This window comes from Ambystoma mexicanum, chromosome 7p, assembly GCF_040938575.1.
Source record: "Ambystoma mexicanum isolate Mex_15411 chromosome 7p, UKY_AmexF1_1, whole genome shotgun sequence".
NCBI classification, from domain to species: Eukaryota; Metazoa; Chordata; class Amphibia; order Caudata; family Ambystomatidae; genus Ambystoma; species Ambystoma mexicanum.
This window is the reverse complement of record NC_090939.1, coordinates 948,070,933-948,089,401: the sequence shown is the minus strand read 5'-3', so window position 1 is coordinate 948,089,401 and position 18,469 is coordinate 948,070,933.

Here is an 18,469-nt window from a genome sequence, read left to right as displayed (position 1 = left end):
GGGGCGGTTTTGCCGGGCAATCTCGTAGAAAGTGTCCAGAATTCCCACAATAAAGACATAATTTTAACTGCCGCCTCCTTTCACGTTCCTTTTGAGTTAAGGGTCCTTTAACCCCTCCAATTTGCATAGGCTCAGAGACATCAACTCCCTTGGGATTAGCATGGGTCTTGACCAACACCCGGGTCTCAAACCTGGACCGATCTGCTTTTCTGTTTTGAAGTCTGTGATCCAATTGGACCACTAAGTCTATATACTCTGTGCATTCTTGGGGCGGATTCACAACTTGGGCCAAGACATCTTTAAGTTCTCCGCGTAGGCCTCGATAAAACAACGTGACTCTTTTATCCTCTGGCCATCCCGTTTCCACAATTAGTCTATTAAAGGTTGCAATATAGGATAGGAGGTCCTGATTGCCCTGTTGCAGGGATAGAAGTTCATCATCCAGAGCCTGCCCCTGAGAGTGTCGAGCAAATAACCTTTCCATGCTTGCTTGAAACCTTTGAAAATCACAGAGAATCGGGTCATCTTGAGTAACCTTTGGAACTGACCAATCGGCAGCGCAGCCGCTGAGATATGACAATACAAAGGCTACCTTGGTCTGATCATTAGGGAAGGCCCCAGGTCTGCATAGGAAGTCAAACGACACTGATTCATGAATACGGCGAATCGTTTGGGGTCCCCAGCAAAGCGTTCGGGTGGGGCCAGCGGCATGTTTCCAGGTAGATTAATCTGCACAGGGTTACTGGAAACCACAGGAGCGGGGTTCCCTCCGGAACCGGGTAGAGGAGTTTGCCCAGCTTGACCTTGCAAAAGCTGTCTGGCCAGGTCATCAGTTCTTTCCTTTGATATTATTAATTCCCTCCTGAGGGCATTAGTCTCTTGACGAGCGGCATGTACTTCGGCCCGTAATTCCCCCAGTAATTGGGCCAACTGATCAGTCTCAGAACTTTCCATAGCGCCTGGGTGGGAATTTGTAGGAAGGCTTCGCGTTCTGTAACGCTCACCTGACTCCCACGGAGGCGCTGGCCTGGTTCGCGCTGCTGTGACCTCTTCTTAGGTGATGCGCAGGGTTCGGAAGACGGACTGGACCAGGCCCCCAAATCTGCCTTGTCTGGCTCGCAGAAGTATCCGTCTGTAGGCGAGAATAGGGGATTAACTGTCTGCGGGGTAATGCAATCAGCCTCCCACTTTCCCCTCTCACCCTCCTCGAAACCCTTCTGTGATTCCTCGTAGCGTCTCACCTTAGGGCCTGGAAGGACGAGCTCTCCATCCTGCTTCTGATGCAGGGGCGCGTTGGTATCGAGTTACTTCACTGGATTTTCGGATTGGTGAGAACCAAACTTGCTTGGCTTCCAGGTAAGTTTTTTTGATAAGAGGTTCCCCTTGTGTCCATGCATTAATGTACTAATGCTAGTGTCTTTTTCCCCATAGGGGCCGGGGTACGGAATGCTGGGGAACAGGCACCGACCCGAGATGAGAGGTGAAATCCTTGTAGAAATCAGGTAAGTCTTTAATGAGCGTTTTTTGGTAATGTCTTTTCATTCGCTCATTAACGCTGATGTCTCTTTTTCCCCTTAGGGGCCGGGGTCCGGAAATGCCAGGATGCGGCGCAGACCCGAAATGAAGAGGGAATGAATCAACAGGTAAGTCTTAACATGGAGATTTAGCTTTCCTTATTCCCTTCTCTCTCTCACCTTTTGTTGTGGTCTTTTTCTCCCTAGGCGCTGGGGCGTGACTGCGAATCCGGATGATCACTGCTGAACATGGAGGCGCCCTGTAAAGGTGAGTGGAATGCGGCGCTGCAGCGATCGACGGGATGAGCTTTTAAATAAAAGTCTTCCTTTTCAGGATTGTCGGCGAGATGTCTCCAGGATGCGGATTTAGCAGGTAAGGACTTTTCCTTCTTCTGTTCTCTTCTTCTCTTCCTTTGCAGGTGATCCAGGATGCTGGCAGGCGTGGCAGAAGTCAGGATGCAGGAGCAGACACAGTGAGCATCCAGCTGCTAGATGCAGAACAACGCGAAGCACGTGTGGCTGTTCGGGTGGGGTTTAAATAGCCTTGGAAGAAGTTCCAGGTATGTATCCTTCCTCCAATCAGGTATGTATCCTTCCCCGACCACGCCCGGATGGTAAATTAGTCCCACGGGTAAAGTAGTTCCTTTCAGGCCTCAAGGAGGCCGGGATCCTGCAGCATGGTCTGCATCAGGTAAGTGCACCCAAGCACTTCCATAATGAGCCTGGCGCCTATGGCTCCAGGACTGATGTCTTTTATGAGCCTGGCGCCATAGGCGCCAGTACACTGTCCAAAGGGCCCCTATATGGGGTTGCTGGGTCCTTCCTTGGGGACTGGATGTCCGCTTTCAGGGACGCAGGGCTTGAACCGGCTCCCCGGGAGTGGGCATCATGACACTCACTTGCTAGTCCCCGGGGATCTATCTCTCTCAGGTGGTCAGGGCACAGCCATCGCCTTTGGATCCAGACACTGGGGGTGGACCAGTGTGGGAGGATCACCTGGATGAGGGATCTTCAGGGAGTGAGGGTGAGACAACCGATGGTGAGATACGGTATCCCCCCCTTTCTCGTGCCCATACCCCATCCTATTTTATAGGATTCTCCGACATCCCAACCCCTCCTTTCTACACAAACACTGCGCAGAGGAAGAGTAGGACTGAGCGAAAAGAGGCTAACCCTTACATATCTCATTGGACATGTCCCATTAATAATGTCAGGCAAAGTCAGACACTTAACCTTAATCACATACATCTGATACCCATTAACTCCCCCCACATGGATAAAAGGCAGAACATGGAGACACACTCTGAGCAAGGTGGAACACGAGAAGGAGCAGATCTTCTTGGGCAAAGGCGAACCCACTGGAGCAGGACGACCGATTGAGGGACCAGAGTGAGGGGCTGGAAAACCCTGGCCATCCCTGCAGGAGGTTGTTGCCTTCGCATAACCATGAGAGATACGCAGACAAAGCCAAAACCCAGACAAGAAGAAGCCTGAATTGTGTTTCAAGGAGGCCATTAACACTCCGGGGTCAATAGTGGAGTTGGGGAGGCGAGGCCAACCCTGTGGTATTAACCTTGACTCATGAATCAAAGCCGTTGAGAACAGAGAAGAAGGCACACAACCGGTGAGTTTGTGAAAGACATGAAAGGCTGGTTTGTGTCAAAGAAAGATTGAAGCCGCAACAGTGCATCTCACAATTGAAGGTTGCAGGCGTGCTGGTGATACGCGAAAGAAAGCAAACCTGTAGTGAACTTTAAAGTTAGCAGTAACTGTCAGGCCAGTGATACAGAGTAGCGGGTGGTCTGGTGAAAGTCCACTCGAAGGTCCCCGCAAATGTTTTGATGTTTGTCATAAAGCAACAAAAGTGAATGAACTTTGAAATATGCAATAGTGAAGATTAACCCTGATGAAAGGGGAAGTTAAAAGGTGATTGTTTTAAGAGAACGATTCTGTTGTGAAACTACCCAGACCAAGAGACACTTGGGAAAATACCAAAAGGAAGAGTTGAAGTGAAAGTCAAAGTGGTCCTGCAGAGGTTTATGAAAAAGCCTTGCACAGTCAAAATTCTTCGACATCAGCAAAACCTATGACCCAACAGAAGGTGACCTGGAACCTAAAATAAGTGAGGGAAGTGAACCCCTAGCAAATGTGAATCAAGTACTTTTGTTGTGTGTAAATACAACTTGAGGAAGGAAGCCCCTACAAATGCTGTGATTGCGAGGTCAGAGCCTGGCTGAGGGAGATCTACGTTCAATCAGGTACTTTTGTTGAGAGGTCTGAGCCCAACTGAGGGAGACAAATGTGAACCATTGATGCTGTGAGAGTTCAGAGCCCGACTGAGGAAGACCTACATGAACTATTGATTCCTTTAGAGTTCTGAGCCCGACAGAGGGAGACCCACATGAATTTTGTTGGACTGTGAAAGAACATTTTGGTGAACTTAAGTGACTTTAACGTGGAAGCCTCTGCCCGTGATTTGAACTGCCTTTTTTTCGATAACCTGAGCCAGAGTGTGTCATCCTGTCTATAGGGGCCGTCTTATTCTGTGCTGTCCAACGTGGGGAGGAGAACTGACTGAGCCATCTTGATCCTTTATGTTATAACACTGACTTTCCTTTGCATACACATTCCCCTTTACACACTTTTTGTATAGGAGATAGGGCAGGCATTAGGGTTTTTAGTATAGGTAATTTTGATTTAACATAGACCGATTAGGACTGTGTTTTCTTTATTAATTGATGGTAAAAACTAATCCCATCAGAGCTATAGGGCAAAGTAGGAGTTCTTCCCAACCACAAGAACTGAGTAAAGGTTTTGAAACTTGTACCTCTTGTGCCAGGGTCATACTTTTGATACCATGCCTGCCTTACAATGCACACAGGATAAAAAGAAGCCTGGTAGCCATTTGGAGAAATGAAGCCAAGTCATCAGATGGCAATGATGTTGGAGATATTGAAAGCACACATGAGGGGGCTGTCTTACTCTGTGCTGGATTCTCCCCACCACTGCTGCTCATCAATTCCACCTCTGAGGCCTTAGACCGGCAGTGGAAGCCACGGTCCTCGGAAATAAAGTCGGGGATCTTCCCGACTGGAGTGGCAGTCTGGAGAGCATTTCGGCATGCACCAGAGCAGTGCAACACCCTCACCCGCATAAAGACTGGGCGTGCATCCCCACCCAAAGAGGACATGCCAGTGTTCTGCTACGGAGCACTTTGGAGACTGATGGGAGCGAGTGAGGAGGAGGAGGGGAGAAGAACACTCTCAGGCTGGCCATTTCTGGAGGGAAGAGGCGCCATCACCCTTCCCTCTCCCCCTCCCCCACAACCAACGACCAGGAGGTGAGACATTGTCTGCAGTGGGATGGATGCCCTGGTAGCCCGAGACCCACCGGGGATACACAAGAGGCGGCTTGAAGCCTCATGCACACAGGGGGCAGGGGCCACCTCTGGATAGGAGCAGTGGACACTAGAGATGGGGGGTCACATCCATCCCTCAGAAGATCGGTGGGCTACTGGGCATTCGGGGGGTTAACTGGACTCCTAGATAGTTTATTGATTTTTTTGCCCACTTAAAGGATGTTAGCCTTTTCAATTGGCTCACCACCACCCTCTGCACCGATAGAATGAGTAATTCTGATTTGACAAAATGTACCCAGAAGCCCAAGACCATTGAGTATTGTTGAATCTCTTGCATTAGTCCTGGTAAGGACTTCTCAGGTTCTGTGACCAGAAAAAGTTATCATCAGCAAATAGGCAACGCTTGTGTTGTGTCCTTGCCCATTTGACTCTTCAATCTTTTTGGAAACCATACCTTTCTGATCAAATACCTCCATGACCATCACAAATATCAAGGGTGAAAGTGGCCAGCCCTGCTAAGTGCGTCTTTGGATGGCAAATTTCTCGGTCAAAGCCCCATTGACTCTGATTTTGGCATTGGGGGAATCTGTAGTTAGCTTGAATCATATTCAGAATGAATGGGCCAAATATGATATGATATGATATGATATGATATGGTATTTGTAACGCGCCTATACACAGAGGAACAAGGGGAGACATAACAAACGATCCTACTAGGCCAGGTGTCATTCAGATCGCGCACGTGCAGGGGTGGGGGAGGGGGAAAAAGTGCAAGGGGAAGGGGAGGGGGGGAAGTGCAGTAAGGTAAGTGGCGTAAAGTAATAAATAAAAAAAGGGCCAGCTGGTGGCAAGTGCAAGGTAAGTGCAGAACAAGTGCTGGGGAAGGGGGGGGGGGGCTGTAGGGACAGAGACAGTCCCGCAGTGCAGAGGGGTTCCAGGGGATCAGTGGCTGGGCCCAGGACCGAAGGCCGTTTAGAGTGGTCCAGTTGCAGGATCAGTGCAGTTTAGTGAAGAATTAATTAGCTGTTCAGCAGGGGAGAGGGAGAGAGAAAGCAGAAGCAAAGAGGAAGGTTTTGAGGTGCAACATCTTCAGTACTTTGAACATAAATGTCCAATCTACCGGATCAGAAGCCTTTTAGTCATATAGTGTCATGTGCTGTATAAGCTATGTGGACCATACTGTTTTGTCTAAGATGTGTACTACTCCTCAGATGTTATCATATGCATTTCTATGTTTAATAAAGCCTGACTGATCAGAATGTATCAAACCAGTTAGAATATCCTCCGACCTTGATACAAATATCCATGGATAGTTTTTCCCATCTAGGTCAATCTGAGGACAATTAGACAATATGACGATGGCAGCAGGGGGTTCTTGCCCGGTTTAGGAATAAGGGACACATTTGATGTTTCCATTGATGCTGTGATTTGTCCATAGGAGCGATATATAGCTTAGGGAGATATTGGGGCAACAGCAAGATATCTGTTTTGTAATAAGAAGCTGTGTACCCACCAGGGCATTAGCTTTTATTGGATTTAAGCCTTATGATTGCCTCTTCCACTTCTTTCCATTGTATGTGGCCCTCTAACCACTCTGCCTGTTCTGCTGTCACCCTTGGTCCCGTCCTTATCTCTTTTTATAGGGATCTTCGAAGAACTCCTGCATTACTGCTCTTTTATTGGTCTCCTTGGTCACTAGCGCACCATCCTGATTACTTAGTGTTGTAATTATTTTATTATTTTCCCCGGTCTTCAGCTGTCTTGTTAAAACTGTACCTGATTTATTCCCTTGTTCATACCAGCATTTTCTGAGTATTAAGATCTTGCTCTGAAACTCTTTAGTTATCAACAGCTGTAGTTGGCCTTTTAGAGCTGTTAGATCTTTGATGTTGTGCAGTGCTTTAGCTTGTTTGTGTGGAAGTTCTTGTTTAGCTATTTACAGCCGTAGCTGTTTCTCGCCAGCCGTCTTCACCGCCCTCATTTTCCTAGCTAGTTCCATAAGCTTGCCCCTGATATGTTCCGTAAGAAAATCCCAGGTCTTTGAATCAATATTTTCAAGCCCACCCTTACTTTGTAACAATTCTTCGATATTGTTCCTATACAGCTCCCTGCCTGCCAGATCTCTTATCATATAGTCCGCTAGCCTCCATCTGCCTTCCTTCTTACTTCCATGCTCCCTTCCCCAGTTTACTGCCCACCATGGCAGTGTCCCAAAGCACTGCTGACCTCATTGTTGCCTTCCAAAGAAGCGTAGCGATTCACTTTGAGATCAAGATATAATGGATACACAAATATGATCAATCAACGAATGAGTAAAATTAGTATTCTATTTCATTGGGATGCTGAAAGCAGCACTTAGGTTCTCCTCAGATATTTTTCTTTCTCAGCAATTTTGACATCATGCCATACCCACTAGTGGTATTCCGTCCTGACCTATGCTTCTCCTGGTCAATAACCATATTTAAGTCTCTGGCCAAAATCAATTCCCCTTCCCTAAATTTGTGTGCCAGTTCTAGTATAGACTTAAGGTGTGCATCATGGCGCTGATTCAGTGCATAGATTGATTATATAGTTAGTTTCATCTTGTGAAGTTCGCCTTTTATAATGGCATATCTACCCTGGGGTCTCTCTTAGTATCTTCAATTTTAAAAGCTGATCTCTTCCGGATTAGGATGGCTATTCTGACTTGATTTGCAGTTATTGCTGAATGTATCTTTGTGGGATATTCATGGCATCGCAGGTTCCCTATGTCTGTTATTGTGTTTCTTGTAGACACACAAATTTGGCCATGCTACATTTGAGTTCCTGTATCACGTCTACACTCTTGGCTGGTACATTCAGCCTGCTCATGTTCCACAAGCAAACTTGTGCCATTATGGATTATACATTAAACCCTCTTAACTCTCCCTAACGATATACCCCCTGTCTTGATGTACTTCATGTATCCTTCCACTTCCCGCCCTCCCAATGCTTCTGCATGTGATTACCCTGTTTCCCATTTACCCATATGGTATTCTGTGGAGATGTACTCCAGCAAAGCAGTTTCTCCTCTGAACCCCAGCATTGCAAGCTCGGGTTCCCCCCTACCTCCCTGTCCATAGTAGGGCTCATCCTATAGTAAATGTCTCTATCTCTTTGTAGCGTTTCCTAACCCAATTTTGGGTAATCGTCCTTTATTTTGTGCATTGTGACTTGGCGGTTAGTGCTCTTATTGTTTACTGATTTATTTTGTCTCTTTGCAGCCTCCCTTCACTTGGCTTCTTTCCTTCTATTTCTGTCATGACAAGTCTCTCTGTCAGCGTGCTCGTGCCTCGCACATGAAGGCCTAGAAGTCAACTCCCATCCGCCACTGATTCACTAATCCCCTCTTTGTTGTTCAGTCTAACCTGGATCTTATTGGGGAACAGCCATCTATATTTCAAATTCCTTCTTATCAGCATGTGTGTGATTGGTTTAAAGACCCGTCTTTTCCCCACCATGGTTTTGGATAGGTCCTGGAAGAGCTGGATCCCAGGGTCCTTAAACAAGATAGTTTTTACATCTTTGTGGTTGTTTCAATAATGTCTATTTTATCCTCGTATTAGTGCAGCTTGACCAGGGTGTCACAAAGTCTTGCTCCAGGATGCACACAATGCTTCTCCATCCGGTGTGCTCTATCTATCTTGATTTGAAGAGCCCCCTCCTGGCCAGTTATAAGTGCGGACAGTGAGGCCTTCATCTTCTGGCCGTCTGTCTCCTGTCTCAATGTTCTGATCCTTATGTTATCTCTTCAGGCTCTGTCCTCCAGGTTCTCTGATCTTTCTTCCAGCCAATTAACATTTCTGGTCACTGTCATTATGATGTACGCGTTCAGACTTTTAATGGCTTCTTCAAAGTCTACTTTAGTGAGTGAGGGGCTGATGGTTGCATTCCTGGTCGCCATCTTTCCTTCTTCCCTCACCCTGGTCCCATCACACCCGATTGCTAATTGCTTGGAGGTGTCTGTGGAGTGGTGGTGCTCTTTACTGTGGGTCGTCAGTTTGTTCTTTTTGGGGCTCATGGAGGTTCTTGTCTCTCTCTCGCCACTCCCACTGTGCTCTCTCCCTCAGCTGTTGCTCTGTCCAGTCCCCTTTGGATTGAAGTTGGTACGCTTGAGTAACCTGATACACTCATGCTGTGCCACTGTGAATTGATGTGGTGTTGTGTCTCCCTTCAGCCAGGCTACCTCTCAGACTGTCTGGGACCCCAACCTGCTTTCTACCACAAACAACTGGTTACTACTTCCCATCCTAACTCGATCTTGTTAGATCTCAGCACTTTGGTCTACAGTCCCTTTCTGGGTGGGAGGTCATGTCTGGCCCTTATCCCTAAATGCGATGCTTACTTACTCAGATGTCCTCGTGAGTCAGTGGACGCTCACTGCCATGGCGCTCCGATCCCGTTCTCCTCCTGTTGCTCTCGTAAAGGTCTGCTGAGCTCTCTGGTACCTAGCCTTCCCTGGTAACTTTTGCTCACTTTCCTTCCAGCTTTGGAGGACAACGTGAGTCGGCTGGTCCTCTCCACCGTTACTTTCAGTTCCTGTTTTCCTTCTGCCATTCACCCATAGACCGGTTATGCTCTCTGCGTCACGTCCTTCCAGGCACCTGTCTGCTCCATTCCTGGTTGTGCTGCTCTCCAGCGGACTTCTGTGTGCTCTCCTTACTTTTTCTGGTCTGCATGAGTCGGCTAGTCCCCTCTGCCTTTGCACACTGGTCCCACTCTCCTCCTGCCACTCTGCTGCGAGGGTGCTGGGCTTTCTGGTTCCAATCCTTCTTCTGGCTCCTTTCACTCATCTCCTTGATGTGTTACCTCATTGGTGGACCTTCCTGCTGTTTGGTCGCCACTGTCTTCCTTCTAACCAGAGTCGGGATGCCTGGAGATCCACCTTTTCCTTGGTGTGCTCATCTGTCTGCTTTGTAATGGTGCCTCCTGGTCTCCTCTGAATGTCTCTGTTTCAGCAACCACTCCAGTCACTGATCACTAAGGCTTTCTCTCGATATTTCTAGGGCGGCAAACCCATTGCTTATCTACTTTTGCAGACATACGTTATTTTTCAATTCTTGCCACTGAGCTGATAAGTCTTAGCATTGTATAGTGTCTGTTGTGAGTTCCACTTTTTGTATACAAAATTAAAAAACATGGCTGTTGTACTGAGGCTCAGCCTGACATCCATATCAAAAGCAATGACTAAAATAATTGTACACCAGCAGTCCTTGTCTGCCTTTTTTGGTGTTTGGGTTATATTTACTATAACATCATGTTTCCTCCTAGTGGGGTTTGGGAATCCTTCTAACTACTTTCCTGACCACATCCTTCTCCTAAAGAGGTGCACCCCGGGTGATCCAGATATTCAGATAAGCAGGGGTTGTTGGAGATATGTAAGAGGTGGGTCAAATATTAAATAATTAAAGAAAAGTGTATTGCTGTGCCTGGCTACACTTGAATCCTACCAGGTACATTATATCCATTCCACTTTAAATATTTTGGATGCACTGTGGTGTGCTTATACCAACCCTTCCTATGTACCTAGTCATTCCTATACCACATTTGGCAATACACCCGACAATCAGGCACCATCCTCATGGATCAGCTTCAGGTAGTCAGCTGGGTTGTGGGCTAGGAAACTAAGACGGAACATTGCTTTATTATGGGTGAAATCCCATGGAGTACACCCCTCCATCAGGTGCTCCAGTTGGTACAGTCATTAGAGTCCCTCAACGGCTAGGCCAAGTGCCTGGGTAAAGCACCTAGCCTAGCTGGCACCGGTATCCTGGTCTGCTACGGCCACAGAGAAGTCTACCTTGAGACATTGCCCCTTACCATTTATGGGGGAGACCCAATATTGTCCTATACTCTTTTGGGACTTAAACACATGGACGGGGCTCAGGCTAGCTCACCATCTCTTCCTAGTCCACCCTCTGCCTTGCCCCAGCTGTGCCCATTTATTCCATAGTGCCTATGGTAGATACCATCATGGCTGTGGCCACAAACACCCCTAGTTCTTCTGGGCCTAGCGTGTGTGCCTGTTCAACACATGAGGACAGAGTGCTTCCTCCATGGTGCAAGCTTTCAAGGACGTGTTGCAGGAGACCATCTTCACACCATCGGACCACAGCCCCTATGTCCACCTGAGACCTTTCTCAGAGGAGGAACCTACCTCGAGACATAATTCACAACCTGAGAACTCTCGCCAGGGAGATGCGTTGATCAGTCATTGAGATTCTACAAGATCCTGCGATGAAAGTCACACAGGCACCCTGTGCCATGCATCTAGACCACTGCTGAGGAAATAATGTACACACTGGATTGAGTCTTTGGAGCCACCAAATCAGGTGCAGTGCTAATGGTGAAGTGCTACATCACCCGCCTCCAAAATGGGTGAGCCGGTCAGATTATTTGTCCAGGACAGAACTGATTCTTCACCTGGCTTTCCAGCAGAAAGGAGTTGAACCAAATGGCCTGCACCTGGTCAGGCTGCAACAAGTCATGTGCGGAGCAAGATCAATTCCACTGATGCCTATACAGCTGTAACCCCTGGGAATAAACTCAGAAACTAGGTCTGTTTGAGGAACTAGTCAGTGAGATGCGTACTCTGGAACAGAGATGGATGACCTAGTCAATTGGCACCTCCATATACAGACCCAGAGTATGACCTGAGACATCAAGTGTTGGAATTGCACCAGACCATCTAGACCATGCAGCTGCAGAGGGTGCCGGCCAAGACAGTGCATTTAGTGACATCCAGGCCACCAGAGCATGGAAGAGGATCTACACCACTATGCCGTAAAGGGGACAGGAGCTCTAGCCATCCAGAGAGTACCAATGTTGTGCCGCACCACTCCAGCCTTGGCAGGTCTGCCACAGGTGTGGGCAGGAGGGCCACACCTTCTGTATTTACACAAACCCACCAGATTACAACACATTTGCAGAGAGGTTCCAAGCCCTGACCACTCTAGCATGCACAATGGTGGGAAACATCAGCAAGGATCAGAAAGCGCAGCAACTGAATCCTCAAGATTACTATGCTCTGACCGAGCAGAGACAGAAAACATCAAATCTGCAACACCGGACCGGCTCAAGGCTGCAGTGATAACACTGGCGGGCAAGTCATCTGGGAACCAGCATCTGCACAGACCACTTAGTCCACCCAAGAGGAGTATCACCTGTAGTGTCCCTACCAGCACCGGTGGTGATAGGAACCAACTCCTCAATGTTTGACACACTGGTTGCAGTGTGTCAGAAGATGGCTGGACCATGGTATACTAGCACCTTGTCCATACACACCATGTGCCAGGAGGCATACTTGCAGAGAGAGAGATCCGGTCCAGAGCTCCACCCATTGGAGATGTTCATACCGCCCGGTTTGGGTAGATCACTATCACGATATATACCATTGTGATGGTTCATGGCAGAGTTTGACTCAGCAGGTAGCAACACCCAAGATGTCTGCTGACTGTGGGACCAGAACATGGTGTGCTACCAGGGGGTTTACTGGTACAGCAGAACCTGGGGATGACAAATGGCTAGCCCTGAAAACCATTAAGGTACTGGGCATTAATGTGACCAATTAGGCCATCCCCTTACCAGGATGCACCATGATGGCACAGTTCCGCCTAACCGCTTGTTTGGCCCCAGCGAGTGTTGCCACTAGCCCATTAGGGATGGTGTTGGATCCGAAGACCTTGGAGATTCATCGATCTCAGAAAGGGACAAGAACCATCTGAGAATACAGCTCTACCTGTGCGCCAGTGCTTTCTCTACCATCCTCTGGGACATTGGTAAGGCCCACAGAGTGGAACACTGGATCCGTGTGAGTGATAAGACGCCCTTCAGGGAGGGATGATGACACCTGGCCACCACAGACAGATGTATGCCACCACCTGGAAGATATTCTGCAGGCAGGGATCATCCTAGAGTCTGACAGCCCCTACACAGCTGCCATCGTCATTGCCCAGAAGAAAAATGGGGTTGTCCAGATGTGCATTGAGTGTCGTCAAATTAACACCCACACTATTCCGGACCAATACACCACACCCTGGGTGGATGAGGTATTGGACTGCCTGATGGGGAGTATATAATTTTAATTCCTGGGCTCACATAGCGGCTACTACCAAACCTTGATGCATTCAGCGGATCATCAGAAGATGGCCTTCATCTGCCCTCTTAGATTCTACAAGTTCTTCAGGATGCCACAAGGCATTTCCGATGCGACATCGATGTTGCAGCACCTTATGGAGAAGACGGTCAGTGACATGAACCTCCTGGAGGTGCTGGTTTACCATGATGACATCATTGTGTTCAGCAGGAATCTGGAGGAACACAACAGTAGTCTCATTAAGGTGCAGGATCGCCTACAGAAGCAATGGCTAAAGGTCAGTGTGGACAAGTGCCAGATTTGCCAGAAAAGGATCATATACATCGTACAGATCGTCTTAGCGGATGGCATCACTGTGGATCCAGCAATGATGGATACCCATCTTTCCTGGCCATGACCTCAGATCATGAAGGAGTTCCTCAGTACATGAAGGAGTTGCAGAGTTTCATGGGGATCAGCAACAACTACTGGTGGTTCGTCGTAGGATATGGCAGCATCGCTAACCACTTGTGGACCTCACCAAAATATACCCACCGACCCAAAGGAGCTGGACGACTACAAGCAACTCTGCCAATCATTTGTACCATCCAACACAGCCCTTTGGAGAGAGGTGACAAGACTGATGCCAGCAGACCTTCAAGGAGCTCAAGCGGGCCATCACCACAGCACCAGTCCTGGCCTTTGTGGGCCGGCATGGTCATAATGAGGCTCAAAGAGTATTATTGCCAACACTGCGCCAGGTGTGTCACCAAGAAAAACGTGGCTCGTCCCGCGGCATATCTGCATCGCCTGCAGAGTTCTGGGCCCATGGACCTTGTCTGATGGACTTTCTCCGTTTGGAGATCTGCAGATGTGGGGTGCAGAACATCTTCATGATAATAAAAGACCACTTAACTGGGTACATGCAGCCATTTCCCACCAAAGAACAGCGCACTGCTACAGTTTCACAGGGGCTGTCCCCCTCAGAGGGATGACCAAGTGGGGTGGTTCAATCACAGCCTCTAAGCAATGCTGGGAACCCTGAGGCCAGTGGAGAAGACCAGGTTGACTCAGCATGTGGCTACCCTGACCCATGCTTACAACTGTACGGAGTGTCGGCAGAGTGTCTCTGTGCAGCACATTGCTACAATGTATCCACAGAGATAAGTCTTTCAATTGTTCTCATTGACTGGAGGGGGTGTTTCCTTCTTCCAAATGGGTGAGCAAGTTGAATTGAGAGTTCACACCATTTGAGAAAATACTAGACACACATACAAAACAAGAGGTTTGCTATCGGTACTGTACAGGGCACTGGTTGTGTCTGAGTTTACTGGATCACCCGTGGGGCAGGGGTTGAAGCCTAGAGACCCAAGCTACACCTCATTGATGATGCCCAATGAGGCCAAGACATGCCTGAGGTGGCTTGTGGTCTTGTGCAGAAGATATATGACCAAGCAGTTTGGGCTGGACCACCCCAGTTGGAGTGGGACCAAGCCTGGATTGCACATGGCCTCTCCCCTTTCTGTAATGGGTTGGGAGGATGAAGAATGATGGTACAGAGGGTTGCTCAGATTGATGCCAGAGGTAACAATTAATTCTAAACATTCCAGCTATCATCTCTTTTGTTTAGCATGGTTGATGTGTGAAAGAGACATGGGTAAAGGTTTTTCAGATGCTCTGAGGTTTTTATTGTGTTCTAAACCCTTTATCGTGCCAATACAAACGTCAAGGGATTCCATTCCTCCATAGATGGAAATATGCTTCTCTTCTGCTCTTCAAGATATTCCCATATATGTGCGTGTCATAGAAGTGTGATAGAGTGCAAGCTTATTGAAAGGAAGTGCTAGGGTGGATAAGGGAGTTTAAAGGCATAATAAGGGAACTGAATTCCATGATGGTTCTGTTTGGGTTACCCTTGTAAGACCAGGTTCACACTCCCTGCTACATATGGCTCACAATCTATTAGCAGTAAAAGCATGCCTAGCAATGAACTGGAAGGGCCATTGCCCGCCATTGAAGGAGGTTGTTGATGTGTTGGAAAATCTACAACATAGAGCAGCTAACTAATTTGATTCCTTCGTTGCAGAAGATAGAGATGGGCTAGTATCAGTACCTGGAGAAATACCAGGGATCCCAAATGCTCCCACAAAATAAGGACAGTGCAGTGACCTTGAAGAACATTACTACAGAGCTGTGATTGTGACTTGCAGGGTGACTTGTATGTTGTTGACCAAGTGGAAAGGTGTGTTTTTATCTACTACATTGTTGTTACTCTTGGGGTGGGAGGGCACAAGTGAGGGGTTCTAACTGTTATGTCTTGTGAAAGGGGAATTAAGGTCTTTTGAGAATTGTATTTCATTGTGTTAGTTTATTTTTATTTGATCAAACATTTTATTAAAAAGGCATTTGGCAAGAAAGGAGTATTCCTGGTGGAAAGAGATCATAAACCGTTGGGGCCATTGCTCCCCACCTGGAGCTTATGCCCAGAATATCATTGCCACCATATGAACCACTGAGACCACAGTGCAAGTCTTAAGGTGGCTAGGGAACTGAATGAGCTCCAGAACGGCAATTATATATATGAGGATCTCACTCGCTGTGCAAAAATATAAGGAAAGAATGCCAGGGGATTAGAAATGCACTGTAGGAAAGAAGAGAAGGATGCTCAATGCACGTAAGAACATATGAATATGCAAACAATAGTGACAGTTTCCTCCTTTTTGTGCTTTCAAACATAATCCACAATATTTCGGGTTTTTTTTAGCAGCCAACAACTGGAGGTGCCCTATAGCCTCAAGTGGTTTGTTTTTCATAGGTGCTTGTCCTGGCCTTTATTGACCATGGATTTCTTGCGCCTATTTGTGTTTTTGCACAGCTTTTTCTTGGGGATATCAGCCTGGCTAGTAGTCAGAGGTGCCCAGAGGCTAGTTCAGCTTTTCAGACAGGGGAGAATACGCCTGTAGGTTATGGCTGGACTTAAAAGTGGTGAGGAGATGGAAATTATCGCTCCCAACAGGAATAGGTTATCGGACGTCTTGACCGTTACTGCCCATAGAAGAAGGCGACTTCAAGCGAAGAAATACTCCTCTCTGCCAATGACGATATGTAAATTGTGAATGTGGGGCAAGTTAAGCATGGAGCTCACAGTTCAACATGTAAGGGGGATAGTGCTGTGGAGGTCGATAGTCTTGATCATTTGGTCCCGTGGCCGCAGTGTCTCGATTTGACCCAATAATTGGGTGGGAAAAAAGAAGAAGACATTCTTTTGAATATCTCTTCACAGTCCTTGGTGGACCCAATGGGGATGTATAATGTGGATCCAGAGAATATCGAAGCAATGTGGCAGATACTTAAAGACAGAATGATTGCTGATCTCCAGAAACGTAGTAACTTTCATGACTTTGGTATATGGATGGACCTTCTGGATAAATCTGCACAATATGTAATGTCTGTAAAGATAGACAACTCATGTCAAACTAATTTGTATTTAGATGCTAAAATGGATGACAAAAGCTGTCAAACCATTCAGACGGATTGTGGTATATTGGTTGGTATACCTAACACTGATCTCCAGTTTGTGGACTCAATCAAGTACTGTAAAGGGGCAGAGGATAACATTTGTCAGACTGAGTTGAATGAAATGGCCAAACTAGTGAAATTGGCAAATGATGCTCAGAAGCATATCCATCGTAAGGCCCCTGCCACAATCGCTTTAGTTGAAGAGCAAACTCAATCATCCATTATTGGGGCTCATATCGCAGTGGAGGAGTTGCATCGGACATTGTTACCAGGTACACATTGCGGTGATAGAAAAACTAAAGGGACGTCTAGAACGAGGTCACATATTATAAAAACACAAATGCCCCTTATATTGTATAACTCCTTGAGAGAATTTGTGTTTGACCAATGAAATGGTGTTACCTCTAATGTCATTACGCCAGCAGGGCCTGAATACAAGGAAGCCCTGAGGAATAAGGTTATGGTGTGGCTTAGACAATGGGCTGACCCTGGGGTTGTAAGAACTGCAGATCTTAAGGTTCTTCAAATAATCAAGATCGACCAATGGTATTCAAATTATAGCAGAGATTGCATATTGATTGGCTGTGGCCGCAGCAACCTTCCATTGTTTTTAGCAAATATGCAACAACTTCATTAATGTACCTTCAGAGCTGAAGTTGATTGTACATTTTTTGCATAGGAGTAATACTGCTATTATGGACTGCCTTTTTGGGATGGTTTAGTTTATTTTATCCTGTGCCTGTATGATTTTTTTTTTGTATGTAGATAGTTACTGATTTGTAGGCGAGTTTTACCTGTATTTAGTTTTATTCTCTTGTTTTTTGTCTATGTTCCCGTTTTTACATTCTTGGATTAGTTGTATGTGTTTTTGTGTCTATTTGTTCTGCGGTGTGCAATATAAATGTAATAAAGTAAAGTTAAGTAAAGGGTGTGGTGTAAAATAGTGCATTCCGCCAAATTGAAGACAGTATTAAAAGGTAAGGCACACCTCCTTACGTATTTGACCTCAAAACCCTGGCGGACACCACAACAAGCTTCACCACGAGGCACTGGAAAGAGACCAATTTGAAGATGTAGATTATGGGAAATTAGGTGTCTGCACACAGACTTGTCTTCTTGTTAAGGCGCTAGTGTGAAATACTGCTGAGATATGTTACCCATTTGACTTTGCCTAGACACCTATTACCACTTCTGTTTTGGGTAGACAAATGCACATGGGCATGTCTCAATGTTGCACAGAATCAAAGTTGAAGGGCACAAACATGGTGGCACCAAAACAGACAAATCATGCGCGGACCAATGAGACACGTAAAAAGCCCATGGTGAAGTCTATTGAAAACAAATGGTGAGCTGTATGGTGGTTAATATGGCAAACAAATGTGGATGTAAGCTGGGATATATATAATGCATTCTATAAATGAGTGACCCATGATTTTGGAGGTAGCAGAGTGTGGGAGTGCAGAAATAAGGCTTCTCCATGAGCGTGCGTCAAGCTGTTGTATCATGGAGGCCTGCACATGGGACCAGATTCGAGATCACAATTGATACAACGGTTTTGAAAGTTTATTGTTGGCATGGACAAGGGGATGGAGTAATGTGCCTTGGGTCAGTTAGGGATGCAGTAAGGTGGTGTCAGCGACTGGACTTACCGACACAGTGGATTAAAGAGATATGGTGGATCATCCCAGGCAGACAGTCTACAACTCACACATCTAGTAAGTAAGGTGAGTGGAAGGCCTCGCAGTGGAAACACTTTTATGGGATGAAAATCAATTCAGCTCCTCTGAAGTCTATCAGGTCAGACGTACAGTAACAAATGGACACAGAGACTTCAAGATGATCAGGTAAGGACTACCACAGGCCTCACAGACCAAATGAAGCCTGTGAAGGGAAGGAGGTACTTAAGGAGAAATGGAAGAGATGTGATGGTATGAAGAACCAGGAGGGTAGGTAAACACAGAAGGACGGAGGGTGCAAGCAGGGAGG